This window comes from Gigantopelta aegis, chromosome 12, assembly GCF_016097555.1.
Source record: "Gigantopelta aegis isolate Gae_Host chromosome 12, Gae_host_genome, whole genome shotgun sequence".
Lineage (NCBI taxonomy): Eukaryota > Metazoa > Mollusca > Gastropoda > Neomphalida > Peltospiridae > Gigantopelta > Gigantopelta aegis.
The window spans coordinates 25660307-25675212 of NC_054710.1; positions in this window are offsets into that span (position 1 = coordinate 25660307).

The window sequence follows — 14906 nt, forward strand, 5'->3', positions numbered from 1 at the left end:
ATCTTTGATGGTTATAAAATTAACATTCAAATAAATTTTTGAGTTTGAATCTCTAATCACTTTTTACCACTTGAACAGGGAAGATGGACAAATATTGTATATGAAAATAGTACATGCACACATTGTAATACTAATGTTGTTGGAGATCAATCCTATTAATTATGTATATGTAACAAATTTACAGAAAAAAGACGGAATAACTTAATATATACTATCTGAACAAGCCAAATACATATAAACTCCAGAAACTGTTAAATTTTGAAGTGTCGGTGTTCTAAAACATTGTGTAAATTTATATTAACAAATATTTCAGTGCCTCCTAATATTCATTTCGTTTTCTTTTTTTTAGCTGTTCATCAGTTTGTATATTTATGTAATATTTTTGGAAGTTGTCTTCACTATTTGTATTTATTATATAACATTTAGTGAAATATTTTAAAATACCAGTGAAATAATACTGTTATCAACAAATATTGTAAACATTCGAAGTATATATATATATATATATATATATATATATATATATATATATATACAGAAGTCAAACCTGTCCTAGCGACCACCTGTATTCAGCGGTCGCCTGCCTTAAGCGGCCACGTTTTTCCCTCCCAAACGATTTATAACGTAAATGCACCTGTAATAAGCGGTCACCTGTCTAACGCGGCCAGCGGTCACCCAAATCGGATCCAAACTAGCTAAAATACCTGTATTAAGCGGCCACAGTAAATGTTTACTGTTATATAAATGGGATATTTAACGACAATAAGGTGCAGCAAATAACCGATCTTCACACCTTCAGTAATACTAGTACCCATTCAGTCCCGACATCAATTAAGAAAGTACGACTATGGAATGCAGCTAATTGCCTCTGGGCAGGCTCTGCTTGATATTTGTATTTGTAGATTCACTTACTATGACAATACACCGCATGAAGTAGAAATTAAATAATTAAATGGAAAGAGAAAACAAACTTGTTGAAAACGGTTAATTTAATACATTCGAGTTGCAGCTTTTGCTGAGGAGGCGATATGTCAAAAGTTTATTTTTAGTAAACTGTGAAGCACACATCCGTTAATTAGCAGTACAGACGCTAAAACAAGAAACAATAACAAATATTTTAAAGACTATATGTCGCAACCTGTAAACAATGGTCACCTGTCTTCAGCGGCCACTTTTATCTTAGAGTGAAAATTTCACTATAAAATGTGTTATCGTCACTGTAGAGAGCTTTAGTATCTTCTCTGTAAAAAGGCCGGAACTATTTTGCTGGTAGCATTTTAAAAATAAATGTAAATTGCCAAAAGTTATATAATGAATAGAAAAATTCATCTTTCTTTGTCAAATATGACTTATATCTCATCTCGTGAAGTTTACAATCATATTACACTCCTCTATTTATTGTTCTGTATGATCCTCTGATGTCACCCAATGGTGGCCAAGGCAGTAAATAAAGTTATGTTCTGTGCTGCCTCATTCTGTTCCTATTTAAGTGGCAATAGCCGAAGGTTAATCAATCAATATGCTCTAGTGGTGTCGTTAAAATATTTAACGTTCCTCCTCTTATTAAAATAGATCATGGATCTGCGCCTCTACACGACAATTATGGTAGTTTGACTTACGTCATATCCTGAAGATACCGTCGTCACTACTGTAAGATTAAATGGTCTTCCTATAGCAAAGGGAAAGTACGGCTGTGTGCTGTTTTCGTAGCCCCAGCCTGCGGGTGTGAACATATTTCGGACCACCGTGTTGACATACGTTCCATAGATGAAACGAATATCAATCTGAATGGCCCTGTAAGCGCCGTTGGCATACCTCAATTCTACTGTCGTTCTAAATAAATAAATAAATAAATAAATAAATAAATTATTTAATAATAAATACAAATAAATATTCAATTAATTAAAATATAATTAAATAATTTCTTATTTAATCAATACAAAAATAAATATGTACAATAAAATAAATATATAAATAAATAAATAATTAATTAAAATAATCAATTAAACTAAATCAATTAATATAAACAACAACAACACATACTACTACTACTTCTACTACTAATTATAATAATTATAATAATTATAAGTAGTAGTAGTAGTAGTAGTAGTTATATATTATAATAAACGTGGGTGTGCATCTCTATATGTATATATTACAAATTAGCGGGATTTAGCTTAGTCGGTTGAGCGCTCGATTGAGGTGCTTGCGTCGAAGGATCGAACCACCCCGGTGGATCCATTCAACTGATTAAGTTTTTCTCTTATTACATCCAGTGTACAACAACTGGTCAAAGTCCGCGGTATGTTCTTTCCTGTTTTCTGGAAAGTGCATATAACAGATTCCTTACTGCATCAGGACAAATGTAGCGGGTTTCCTCTGATGACTACGTGTCACAATAACCAAATGTTTGATTAATTAAGCAATGCGCTCTACACTAGTGGTATTGTTAAACAATACAAACTTTAGGTATATGCTACAAATTCTGTAAGTCAATGATTGAAGTCGACCCATACTTGGTATTGTCACATTGATCTGGGGCAATAGTAAGACCCCCCCCCCCCCCCCACACACACACACACAAAACAACAACATGAAGACGAAAAACAATAACTTCAGTAATTGACCATTATGGCCGAAATTAAAGAAAATGTTTATTTAACGACACACTCAACACATTTTATTTACGGTTATATGGCGTCAGACATATCGTTAAGGACCACACATATATTGAGAGAGGAAACCCGCTGTCGCCACTTCATGGGCTACTCCCACAGACAAGGTAGTACATACCACAGCCTTTGATATACCAGTCGTGGTGAACAGGCTGTATCGAAAAATAGCCCAATGGGTCCACCCTGTTGCTGAATGCTTTAGTTCCTGGGGGGTAACACAAGAGAACTGTATTAATTGCACTTGCCTTCCCTCATTGCGTGGTGTGGCCAACACTTCCACCTTCCAGCCGGCTGTCACTGGTCCAGCAAATACCCCGTGCATAGGAAAGGCCTGAAAATAGAATGTACATGTGAAACGGATATCCAGTTTTGTTGGTAGTAAATTGGAAAAGTATCAATTATTATTATTATAATTTTTTTTTTTTTAAACGGAAAATCCGTATTTCTTAAATTATGTCAAAACATGAGGGAAAACATTTTATAAATAAACAGTGACAGATTCAGGGTCAGATATTATATTTTAATATAATATTAATGATCAATCACACACATTGCCACACACATATACACGCATGCTCGCATGCACACACAGACGTACGCATGCACACGCACACACACACACACACACACACACACACACACACACATATATATATATATATATATATATATATATATATATATTGACATTTGTAGATTCACTTACTATGACATACACCGCATCAAATAGAAATTAAATAATTAAATGGAAAGAGAAAACAAAGTGGTTGAGAACGGTTAATTTAATACATTCCAGTTGCAGTTTTTCCTGAAGGAGGCAACATGTCAAACGTTCATTTATAGTAAGCTATGAAGCACACGTCCATTAATTAAGAGTAAAGACGTTAAAACAAGAAACATGTTTTAAAGACTATTTGTCACAACCTGTAATCAGCGGCCACCTGTCTTAAGCGGTCACTTTTATCTACTCCCTTATGCGGTCGCTTAAGACAGGTTTGACTATATATATATATATATATATATATATATATATATATATGTCTGTGTGTGTGTGTGTGCGTGCATGCGTATACTATTATCCTGTTCAATTATTGAGACCCAAGGGTTTTTGCAAATGTTACGTTTATTTCCTATTCGATATTTGTTTTCTTTGCATTTACATGAAAACAAACCCAAACCCCGACAGGTTTTATATACAAATCATCATATAAAATGCACGAAGTTGACTTAATTCCACTTTTTAAAAATCTCTGTGTCTTTTGAATGCACGTTATTTCTCCTATAAATAACTAAGGTCATTTGCATATCAAAAGCATCATTCTATAGTGCGTTTCAAACTAATGTTCGGTTCTATCGTCCTATCCGCACACATCGTAGTATGACCTATATTTAAGAAAATATCTGTAAACATGAAGCAGGCGCGGATTCAGGTGGCGAGTTCAAGTGACAAAACCTCAGTTTGAAAAAAAAAATGTATCAAATATTATAATTATATTGTGGAATACACAAGCGCGCGCGCTGAAGGGAGAGAGAGAGAGAGAGAGAGAGAGAGAGAGAGAGAGAGAGAGAGAGAGAGAGAGAGAGAGAGAGAGAGAGAGAGAGACAGAGAGAGTGTGTGTCGTCATTTATGTAACGACGCACTCAACATATTTTAATCTATGGTTATATGGTTATAGGGAGAGAGAGAGAGAAGAATATGGTATGCATGCGATTGGTGGAGGTGTGACCCTCTGTGCACCACAACTGATGTATAAAGGCTGTGGTATGTGCTATCCTGTCTATGGGATGGTGCATATAAAACGTCCCTTATTGCTTATCAAAATTGCTTATCGGAAACAGTGGCCAATGTGGCGGTAGCGAGTTTCTTTCTCACTGTCATAATGCTCCTTAACCGTTTTGTCTGACGCCACATAAACGTATATCAAATGCGTTGAGTGTGTCGTTAAATAAACATTTCTCTCGTATGTGTGTGTAGTCTATATGCATTTCTAGTTGATTAGTTTATAGGTTGTTAGGTTGTTTGATAGTGAATGATGTGGAAATAAGTTGTTTTTGGTGTTAAAGAGTTCATGCATACATTAAAGTAATACTCCTGATGGGTATGGAGAAATAACTTAATCAGTCGACGAACTCATTTCTCATCACTATCTTCGTTAAGGGGGACTATCACAGGGGGTATTTTATTTCTTATAAAACTATTTTGTTTTCTAAAATCTTCTTCGATCTTTATTACATGTTTAACTGCGTCAGAGAAGTGTGTAGGTGTGACAGAGTTCAATGCATGTGCAAGTTCTCTCCGCACCGTGGTCATTTTACCATCATTATGACGAGCTATGTGCCCTTTGACTTGACTCCAGATCAGTTCTATCGGATTGAGTTCAGAATGTCTTGGCGGCAGTCTTAGACACAAGTGCCCATGGCGTTCAGCAATATCATCAGTAACAAATTGCTTTGCACATTTGTTACGTTTCACAAGTTCATAAAGAACTGGCTTTGTCATGTTACTCTCAAAAGGTATATTTTTGTTTCGTAGCCACGACTGAATTTCTTCCTTTTTAGCGTTTAGTGCAGGACATCGTGTAATCTCAGTTAATTTGTTGTGGTAGCTTGCGTTATCCATGACGATAACAGAAGGTTCTGGTAGAGAAGGCATAAGTTGTTCTTCAAACCATTTGATGGCATGTTCATGATTCATCTCACCATGATAGTCTCCGTCTGTTTTTTTAGCCTCAAAGATCAATTCACAGCCATCTATCAATCCATATTTATCACAGCCAGCATGACAAATAATAAGTCTTTTTCCCTTCCCAGTCACCGAACAGAGTTTAGGAACTCGATCAGCATCGTCTGATTTCGGCAGGTGATTGGCGGTACTTGTGCCCGGGTGGATATCTGTCCAGTGGTGGGATGTTGTGTGGTTGACATTCACCCAGGTATCATCTTGATACACTATTAAATACCCCTGTTCTCGTAAACTGGATATTTCATGGAAATAGGACAGTCTCCTGTCTGATATATTGGCGTCCTCAAAAATCACTTTTCCGGTTGTAGACATATGTTGGTATTTAAAATCGAGGTCATGGAGTGTTCTTCGTAAAGTTGATATGGATATGTTGATTCCACATTCCTCCCTTAAAGCCACGTTAATCTTATGTAATGTAGGTAATTCGCCCTGTCTATAAAATCTGTATACTTATCGATGAGTTTTCGGTCGCGTTTTTTAACAGTGATGTCTGTGCTTGGATTCGTAGAGCTTAGATTTTTCACAGTTCTTTTTACTGTTGAAACCGAAACTAAGTGCAGCGGTAACTAGATCGACAATTCGATAAGAAGCATACCTAGGTCTACCACGCTGATATTCATCTTCAAAATAATCGAAAACGTTCTTAATACACGATTTTACATCAACTGAAGTGTTTTTCGATTTACCCATATTTTTCTTCAAATAACAATAACAAGAATGTCGACTAATAATACATTTTCAATGAATTTATATACCCTACCTAACTTGTATTTTACGTGGTTTACACATTGCTACAATAGCACGTGCAGTCATAGATCGACATAATGATGTTATTGACCAAGCAATGCTATCGTATTTTGAACATTCAGGGCTGTGTCTGCGGGATGAAAAAGTGGTTGAACCCATACGAATCCGAACAATAGCCCTTTGGTTGTTCGCATTACAAATGTAACACCCAACCCCCAAACCCCAGCCCCTAGCACCACCCTAAATATATATATATATATATATATATATATATATATATATATATACGTATGAGTTCCCAATTTAGAGGCAAATTAAATAACATTTTTATTATTATTTGATGTTGGTGGCCTTTGACATTTTATCCCCCCCACCCCCCCTGGTCTTCTGGGCCCGGCTCTGAATTAAATTTATTTATAAAGTTGGAAAGCACATTCCTGCGGTGTGTGAGGTGATTTGTGTTTATTACTGTGCTACACCTCAGTTGTGTTAGGTTATGTATGGCTAGCTAATATATAATTGATATAATAAAATAAAAATACATAATACATTAGCTAAATTTATTAAATATAATGCACCTACAAGAAAGGGTTACATGTTCTGTTTGTTTACATCTATGTTTAACGGAAAGATTAGACAATGCTGTTACACACTGCAAAACAATAATAACCTTGATTTAGTGAAACAAGCTACAATGGCCTTCACGTAGCCTCAGATCCCAATGTTTTGATATGCAATGACCTTAGTTATTTATAGGAAAAATAACGTGCATTCAAAAGACACATAGATTTTTAAAAAGTGGAATTAAGTCAACTTCGTGCATTTTATATGATGATTTGTATATAAAACCTGTCGGGGTTTGGGTTTGTTTTCATGTAAATGCAAAGAAAACAAATATCGAATAGGAAATAAACGTAACATTTGCAAAAAACTTTGGGTCTAAATAATTGAACAGGATAATAGTATATATATATATATATATATATATATATATATATATATATATATATATATATATATATATCTGTATGTGTATGTGTATAGACAGACAGACAGACAGACAGAGACAGATAGATATTTTCCCTCAATGTCCAGACCACGACCTTAACTTTATTTCAGTAGTAGCCCACCGGGCTACCAGTTTATAAAATCTGGTAGTCCACAGTAAAAACTGATAATTCCAGGGCTCGAACTTAAGAATTTATCACCTACGGCATTTAAAAAAACAAATTGCCGTCGGTGAAAGGGCCCACCGTCGGCAGTTTTGAGTATGCCGACGGCAATTTCATTAAACTGACTTTTGCAGCAATTAAACTTGACTGAAAGGTTATTTCTCTGTATGTGCATGTAGTCGAATTTCTTCAATTTATGTCAATAAACTTCAATAAACAAGAATTTAGTATAGATGGAATCATGGACCACTAGCATAAGCTAACATTAAACGGAACCTGGTGTTTCTAAGACAAGTTGCCCAAGTTTTCGGTGAATCTGACATGAACATTGTTCTATGGATGACATTAAATTGTATACAGTGTTCTCGCTGGGTGAAAATTAAAGGAGAATGGTCGCGCGTCCCCATCCCACCCCACAATGTAAAGAAGAAAAAAAAAAAAAAAAAAAAAATGAAAAGCAAAAAAAAAAAAACAAAAAAGGCACGTTTGGTTACAGTATATCGTTGTGTGTTGGTCGGCTTTGTGAAAATACCTATCCCTTATTTTGCTCCTCGGTATCTGGTACTGAAAAGTTGGTACGATATATAAGCTGCCTTATGTTTTTGTGCACTGTTAGTTAAAACCAGAGTGTCGGTCTCAGACTCTGACATTCACGGGTATTCGTTTTGCTAAACCAATCAAAGTTTTAATATTATTATTGTAATAAAGATATTTAGATATCTGAAAAAATAATAAAGAATTTTTTTAAGCGATCCCCTACTGTGGAATAAAACAAAATTCTGCATTGACATTGCCAGCTGATAAAAAGTAGTTTCCTTGTTTGTAAAGGCAGTGTATATATTATTTATAAGCGGTGATATCCCCTCCCCCCACCAAAAAACTAAATTTTAAAAATTAAACGTTTCTAATATTTTATAAGGAATTGCTGAATAAACAAATGATAATAAGTAAAAATCGTGTTACAATCAATTAAACCTGCAATTGAAGTTAAAATATCAGACACGAGTAAGTGGACACAAAAGAGAGAATGACCGTTCTGATCACGTGACGCATTTGGCGCCAAATAAGTAGTTTTTTTTCAGTTGGAGATTGCCGAAACGATAAAAATTAAATCTTTCCATGACTAAAATAAGATATAACTGTTATTGTGTGTATCAAACGTACAGATGGATACTCGTACGGCACACAACAGAGGTTGTTAAACAATAGTGTTAAATTACGTTGTGGTAAGTTTTTCGTCAGTTGCACTTTCGTACACAACGCGGCTTGTTTCCTTCCATGTCCAGTGTGCAGACTGATCGATGTTTTTCAATGTGACAAAAAGGTGTGCATTTTGAAATAGCGGAGCTGGATGCTGTAAATTATAATAGGATGCCGAAAAATAAAGTTCACAGAAAAACAAATGGGGCTGCCAAACGTGAAAAAGGGGCAGGATAACACAAAAGCGAGGAGGCAAAATGCAGTGAGAACGTATATTATACTACAACACAGGGTACGTGCATGACTAGTTCCATCGCGTGGCATTAACTAAACACCCATTAATTCCAACCAGGAACCGAACGCTCGTGTTAAATACTGGCGGATAATGTTCATACACGTGTATACATTTTGCCGTCGGTGAGGAGCTTTACCGACGGCAGTAATTTTTATCCGGCGGCACAAAAGTGCCATCGGTGACGCCCCCAACCGACGGCAGTTTATATGTCGTTGCCGCCGTTAAGTTCGAGCCCTGTAAATTATATTGAAGATAAGCTATTATTAGAAAAATATATGTATTACAAGAATTTTTTACATAAAGAATTCGAAGAAAACTGGGAATGTTGGCTAAGATTTTTGGAAAATATTTAAACGGCCAACCTTTGTTTTTATATATATAAAAAATACTATGGTTGTTTGTTTTACAATGTTGCTGGTTTGGAGGAAATACTTATTTCAGCTTTCTTCCCTTTCTCTCCTTGCTCCTATGGTATATTATGTGTTGATATTGTTTTTTTGGGGCAATAAACATTTATTTTTAAAAAATAATAATAATTAAAAAATACTTCAGTCTATGCTACAAGAATATTAAAGACTAGAAATTAATTTAATAACCTCTTTTTTGTCTCAAATAAAAAATATATTATTCTTGAGAAAATTTTTAAAAAAAAAAAAAAATTGGGGGATGGGGCTTGGGGGCAGGATATTCATATTTACAAAATAGACAGCTGCAACATTTGACACAAAATTTATCACTAGCCGTCGGGCATGGCAATAGTAGTTATTTACTAACACAACATTTAATATCACTAGCCATGGGAGTGGGGCTACCATAATCTAGAAGCCCTGTCTATTGGTTGAAATATTACGAGAATATAGTTTGAACTGTGTTATATGCAAATGATAAGTATCACCAATCAAAACAATTTTTGTCTTATTTTGTAACGGCGAATTGTGAACGACGGTCATGGGTGTGAAAATAAGCCTGCGAGAAAAAAAAGGACTATGAAGGCAAGAATGGAGATTTTTTTTTTTTTTTAGTTAAATGGACTTCATTTTCTGTGCATTTTAATTTGGGCAATCAATGAATTAAGAAGATTTTAAATTGTAACTGCAGGAGAAGAAATGTTTTTGGTGACAGTTACGCTACTGATTCCCGCAAACAGTCTAAGAATACGTGGTGTATAATACAGGTTATGACAGCTAGACGTGTACCACAAGAGGAACATTTGTCTACATTCCCCAAATATGGATACCTAAAGACTTTAGTCAAGGGTTGGAAGGATTTAAAATATAATGCGTTGCAACCGAACATCGCAAGTGTGAACGTGACGGTAACGGTCGCGCAGTCGTGCGCTTCTCCAAATGTGAATACGTGCTCATCAAGTATAAGAGAAACAACGAAAATACCTTCCGGATTTCAATCTAAGTTATCACCATAAAAGTTCATTGTATTTTTATAATTGTTGTTTGTTTTTGTTTTGTTTTAAATACAGGTGTAGTTAAATGAAAAGTGTAGGTGTATCGTGATACACCTACAGTTTTCCTCCAAAAATGTAGGTGTATTGTAATACACTTACACTTTTGGAGGAAAAGTTTAGATTATCGGTGAATAAAACCTACACTTTTAAGAAAATAATCCACGACAATGAGACCGGATGATGTTCTCAACAAGGATGTGTAAGAAATAGCGTTTATTCATATTTGCATTACTTCAAAAGGTCTACACAGTGTTCCGAACGGCTTCGTTGTTTTTGACGGCACTGGGTCACATTTGTGTGTGTGCGTGGAGGGGGTCGGCAATGGATGGACGCCCCCTTAACCCAACGACTGTTATGGACAGAGGTAGTGGGAAACACAGATTTGAACATCAAAAGGTCAGGTCAGGTAATATGTTTTAACGAGCACATTTAGAGAAAGCTGTTGTAATACACGCCTGTCATGGACGCAGGCATCAACTCAAGCCGGCTCCTCCGTCCAGGACAGATATGGGGTTGGGGGAGGGAGAGGGGACCGCCGGCGCTTGGCAAGTGAATCCCTATATAAAGATCAAAACATGAACATGATTACGTTATGTTGTTAATCTTGTATTTCTAACTTTGGTTAATAAATCAATGGAAGGTGAACTTGGTAAGTGTATCTCTATATAAAGATCAAAGCATGAACATGATTACTTTCTGTTGTTAATCTTTTAACTTTGGTTAATGCATCAATGGAAGGTGAACTGCTGGCATTGTCCTGTAATATTATCAAAGTCTACGAGGTCATCAATATTGCAGAAAATACAATTAAGCAATTTCGCTACATGTAGGTTCCTTTGTTTTGAGTTTGCCAAATTAGTTAGGAATTCTGAATCATGTACCCTGCATCTTTGATACGGGGAGTGCTAAATGACGAAGTAAATATTATTTTATGGATCGGCCTCGGTGGCGTCGTGGTTATACCACTGGACATAAGGCTGGCAGGTACAGGGTTTGCAGCTCGGTACCGGCTCCATTGGTAGGTTTAAGTCCACTACACACACTTCTCTCTCACTAACCACTAACGGTTAACAACTAACCCACTGTCCTGGACAGACAGCCCAGATAGCTGCCCTGGACAGCGTGTTTGAACTTTAATTGGATATAAGCACGAAACTAAGTTGATATAAAATGAAATGTTTTATGGGAGAGTTGCAAGTGGACCTCAGCTTTTGCAGGAGGGTTCGGACGAACTCCTCCCTCCCCCCCTCCCCCCCCCCCCCCACGCACCTTTAAATACGGGCATGTGCAGCCCGACCAGGGTCAGTAACGGGCGGGAGTGTTACATCAAAAGATAGTGAATAGTTGATTTAGATCTGCACCGACTGACAGTATGATATATTAAATCAGCGGAAGTCACTCACATTTGACACACAAGAACCGCGACGCCCTGCCCATGATCCATCCGTGTGACACACACTCCTGTTACTGTATCCAAAGTAGAAGAAGTTGCTAACACAGCTGTAGTTAGCGACGCTGTTCACCGACAATGAATTGTAGGCCACGTGTCCGTTGTCGATTGGAGGAGGTACCGGACACACAACTGAAAATATTTTAAAATGAAGTTTTTGGTGTGTTTTTAACGACCCATTGGGCCTTTTCTCGTTCCAGCTGGTGCACCTCGACTGGTATATCAAAGGCCGTGGTCTGTGTTATACTGTTTGTGAGATGGTGCATATGACAGATATCTTGTTACTTTGTAGAAATTGTAGCGGGTTAACTCTCTAAGACAATACGTCAGAATTACCTAATTTTCTTTAAAAACAAGAAAAATCATATAGTATTAGAGAGAAAACCCGCTACATGTTTCCATATAAATAAGTAGAAAATGATATTTCATAAATATTATGCACCATCCCACGGATAGGATAGCACATAGCACAGTTTTTGATATGCCAGTCGTGGTGCACTGGCTAGAACGAGAAACAGCCCAATGATTATGAGTCCGCCGACTGAGATCAATCCTAGGCCGACTGCGCGGCTACATCCCGCCCTAGAAAATATCTAATGAACAGTTATCAGCTGAGTAAAGAAAATATTTCTTATACAAATAATATATGGTGACAAATTAAGTCTTTATTTCATGGATACCATCGTATATTTCGTCACTCACTCACACACACACACACACACACACACACACACACAACCACACACACACTCACCCACACACGCACACACCCACCCACGTACACCCACCCACGCACACACATATGCACGCACACCCACGCACGCACACCCACGCACACACACACGGAGAGCACACAAAGATACGAAAAAAATCCGGAAAGCATTATAGAAACTTAAAGAAAATTATCTTCTTAACTGTTTAAGGAGTTTCAGACTATTAACTGCTCAGTTGCCCCCCAAAACAGAAAAATCCTAGCTACGGCCCTGATAATATCTACGTGTATGCACTACATGAATGATTCGATTGTTCATAGCAATAGTCGTGATATTTGCCAGTGTTTCTATAAGTTATCATGAATTAATCGATCTCATATCAAGGCATACAGTGAATTAGATTGAGCCATTTGTCACACTCCAAAATGGAAAGTAAACGAACACGTATGTATAAAAAAGATGTATTTAAAATATTTAAAGTGGCAGTCGCATAGAGCAAGGAGAAACAAACACCTTAGGAAAAAGAAGAAAACAAAAAGCTGAAGGAAGGAAAGTAAGAACTGCTGAGTTAAATGAAGTAAATGCTGAAAGAAAGAAAAGAAAGACAGATAAATACAGAACCCGATCAATACCAATACAGTGTAACGCCGGGTGAGACCACTGTCCATTCGCTTGACAGGTAGAAGTGTTGGATCCACTGACGTAGACATATACGGTTGCGCATGCGTAGTGTGTTATAGATAGGTATGTTGTAGTTGTAAATGTTGTAGCTGCTCCAAGTATGGTAATGGGCGTTCCGCAGTCAATCTCTGAAATAAGATATTCACGAATTAGCGACCAGTCCAAACATCCCTTTGATTCTGTTTTGTTCAGCGATACAATTTCGAGTACCATAACTGTTTTGACATTTAAAGTTGAAAGCTTGAAATACATTTGTTTTAATCTTATTTATTATACATTTTGAATTATTATTTTATTTTATTATTATTTGGTATATTTATTATTAATTTTTTGTATTGTTTTAATGAGAAACAATTTTCCGCTTCTCAGTATTATTTTTAACGCAAACGATAGGCATTGAGACGCAGTACTGGAGCACAACTATTGATTTAAAGGGACATTCCTGCGTTTGCTGCATGGTAAGATGTTTCCGACTAATAAAATATTTGTACGATTAAACTTACATATTAAATATATTTTCTTGTTTAGAATATCAGTGTCTGCATATTCGATGTGTTTCTGGTCGTCATAATATCTGTAAGAAGTCCAATCTGGATTTTGTCTAATATAGTTTAGGAAATGAAATGAAATGAAATTTAACCTAGTACACATGTTAGAACGATCAGAAACACGTTTAATCTACTGCCACTAATATTTCTTGCAGAAAAATATATTTGATATCTAATTACAATCGTTAAACAGTCTCTGTTAGTCGATAACATCTTAAAAATTGCAACAAACTCAGAAATGTCCCTTTAACTTATATAGTTGGTTGAAAACATATACTATTGTAAATGGTAAGTGATAACAATATACATTGTAATAGCAAAAGTAAGAACACATAGGGCCTACATAAATGATTTCACACCACGAAATAAAGTTTTCTCAGACAAATCGTTTTCTCTGGTTGATGTATTTGTAAACATGTTCAAAATATTTGTTTATTGGTATCACCATTAAACGTGAGTCGATCGTTCAATATCAAGTGACGATTAATTGGTTCAAAACGGTTTAGATATGTTGAAAACTTTGTCTTTGCTGGTAATAAAATTGACATTCAACGAAATAATGACGAGTGTTTTCAACATAATGACAATTGCACGAGGGATCCATAGTAAGACAATAACGATATAGGTCTGCGTTTAAAGTCGTATTCATTCCAGCCAGTGCATCACGACTGGTATATCAAAGGCCGTGGTATGTACTACCCTGCCTGTGGGATGGTGTATATAAAAGATCCCTTGCTGCTAATCGAAAATAGTAGCCCATGAAGTGGATGCGGCTGATAAACCTGATTATCAGAAAACATTGTTTACTTTAGGCTACAACTGCCTCTTATTGACTTGACATGTGTAATTAGATTAAATCAAAGCCAAATTACAAATATTTTCTTCTTCTTATCTTTATTTTAGTTTATGAAATTTACGAGACAGACAAAACTCAAATATCATACGGTTGGATGGGTTTTTTTAAATAATTTGTCTTCCACCCTGATCACGCAAAATGTGTTCTAAGTTTAAAATGCAAACCAACATGGAACATGGATCACGCGTTGGTAAAACAAAAAAGTTGAACGAAACCACTAGAGCACATTGATATATTAATCACCGGTATTGGATGTCATACATTTGGTAATTTTGACATTCAATCTTGATAAGATTTTCATGAGGAAGCGATCTTGTCCAAACGCCCCTTGGATTCTGTCTTGTGTAAAAATAATACGATATAA